Source organism: Chlorocebus sabaeus, chromosome 9 (assembly GCF_047675955.1).
Source record: "Chlorocebus sabaeus isolate Y175 chromosome 9, mChlSab1.0.hap1, whole genome shotgun sequence".
Lineage (NCBI taxonomy): Eukaryota > Metazoa > Chordata > Mammalia > Primates > Cercopithecidae > Chlorocebus > Chlorocebus sabaeus.
This window is the reverse complement of record NC_132912.1, coordinates 112,672,005-112,674,398: the sequence shown is the minus strand read 5'-3', so window position 1 is coordinate 112,674,398 and position 2,394 is coordinate 112,672,005. Positions and strand designations below refer to the sequence as shown.

General features: G+C 45.3%; 1 non-coding gene across 1 annotated transcript; it reads right to left on the bottom strand.

Annotated features, from left to right (window-relative positions):
* Positions 1-1,571: 1,571 nt before the first annotated feature.
* On the bottom strand, positions 1,572-1,688 carry LOC119628197 (small nucleolar RNA SNORA18). The gene has a single exon (XR_005244501.2). It is a non-coding gene; the product is annotated as a small nucleolar RNA SNORA18 (small nucleolar RNA).
* Positions 1,689-2,394: the final 706 nt, after the last annotated feature.

Genomic DNA, 2,394 nt, shown 5'->3' with positions numbered 1-2,394 from the left:
CCTCACTGCCTGTCCCAGTGGGAAACACCCGAGACTGGAGGGCAGGGCCTAAGGACAAGCTGCAGGGTCGGGGCATGTCAAAAATGTGCTGCTCAGCTGCTTCTCTCTCCCACTCTGCTGTTCCTTACTACTTCAGAGAGAAAATCCCAAAGAGGGTGTTTCTGTGGCTTGGCGAAGGGAGGAGAGAGTTCGTGGGTTCTCAGGAATGCTACAGTTAATGCCTCTAATTAACACCCCAGGCGCTTTCACTACACTGAGCTGCTGCTTTGTAATCATCTCTCTCCACTCTGCCTCAGACATGCGCTCTGGAACTGTGAGCCATCTGGGAGGTGCAAGAGGATTCCAGGAAAGGGCAGGAAGGCCTCAGAGGAGTTTCAGTATGTACTTGGCCAGGACTAAAGTCTGTCTTCGTCTAGGCTCTAGGTGCTGACTTCTGTAACAGGGGAGCTGTTAGCTTCTTCCTGGGAATCCACCTTCTACCCCACACCCAAAAGCAGAGCACCATCCACTTAGGCCTCCAAGTGCTCCAGGCCTTGTATTCCACCTCTGCCTATTTCGAACCAGCAACTGATTTCAGCAGGAATTCACTGAGACTGAAGTCCTCTGTGCTCAGCACCGTGTGCCAATAGTATGGCCACACAAGTAGATTTTTCCTGTCTCTCTTTTCTTATGCTAACGGTTCAGCTCTAAAGATAAGACTTATGTAAGTAAAAGAAGCAGAAGACCTTTTTTTTTTTTTTTAAAGCCAATAAATTTTTATTTAAGGAATTCCATGTTGTGATTTCTTCCACTGTCCATCAAGGTCACTTTAGATCCCCTAAAAAGCTGGAGTCAATAGATCTTCAAGTTTGCCCTTTTTAATGAAACGGATCCAGCTGTCCTGTCAGCCCATAATTACTTTGGCTTCTGTCATCTCCTTTTAATATGGGTATACTGATGAAGACTTTGTTATACCCAGACCGTTTGTTCCCTAAAGAAGACCACCAGAGTACAGAGTCAAAGCCAAGCGGCAAGGATCTTTACTACACGTTCGAACTTGGTCCCTCCATTCCACAGCATACAAGAGGGCCTCGAACAATGCGAGTGCTTGCTTTTTATAGCCCGATGTAAACAGGATATGTAAAGTTACAGGGAACAAGGTAATTCTCTCAGTTACAGCATTACAATTGGTTCACATTGTACATTTAGCATTCCTTATCGGAGATTTCCCAGGTAATGTTTTTCTGAAGTTTGAAAGAAATATGGAGGAATGTGTTTGTGCTGGGCTCAGGAAGTTGGGAGATATATGGGGGATGTGCCTCATTCCTTTCAACTTCAAAATTCACCAAGAATCTTTGGGATCTAATTTCTTCAACCAATTTACTTGAGGGTCCTTTTGACTGCAGGTGGTGGGGCTCTGCCTGGTTCTCCATTTGACACCCTCGCAACGTGAATGAGTTCAAGTCACATTCATTCCTAAGCAATCACTCAAGAATGGTACAGATGTGTGGAATATGCCAATACCTAAGGTAAAAAAGTAGATTATCTGGTTTTTCATAACGTTTAGTAACTGTCTTTTTCAAACTTTTAGCAACTGTCTTGTAGTTCCTTCCCACAGATCTAACAAGAGTCCTGTGAGTAAAGTAAAACCACCGAGTTACTCTATGAGGCGTTTCCAGAGACGTGCAGGCTACAGGAAAAGCCGCATCGGGTTTTTTTTTTTTTTTTGAGACGGAGTCTTGCTCTGTCCCCCAGGCCAGAGTGCAGTGGTGCGATCTCCGCCCACTGCAAGCTCCACCAGCCGCCAGCTGGGTTCACGCCATTCTCCTTTTGCAGCCTTCCTCGTAGCTGGGACTACAGACGCCCGCCACCACGCCTGGCTAATTCTTTTTTTTTTTTTCGTATTTTTAGTAGAGACGGGGTTTCAGCATGTTAACCAGTATGGTCTCGATCTCCTGACCTCGTGATCTGTCTATCTCGGCCTCCCAAAGTGCTGGGATTATAGGCGTGAGCCACCGCGCCCACCCGCAGAAGACCTATTAACTTCATATTCAGTTCCTGAAAGAATATAATCAAGGCAATACAGGGAGTCAGTATAAGGTAAAGTTGTGTGTTCAATATGGTAGCCACTAGCCACAAGCTATTTAAATGTAAATTAAAGAAAATTAAATGAATTAAAAATGTAGTTTCTCAGTCATACTAGGCATAGTAGGGGCTCAAGAGCCACATGTACCTAGTGGCCATTATATGGGAGAATGCAACATTAACCTTCTCACTAGAGAAAGTCCTATTGGACAGTGTTGGCCTGCAGTAATAGAGGCCAATTTCACAGTGTAGGTGTGGCTCCACATGGGCCTGGAAGTATAGCAGAATTAGAAGAGGAGGGAAAGGGTCTTCCAGGTGGGACAAATGGTG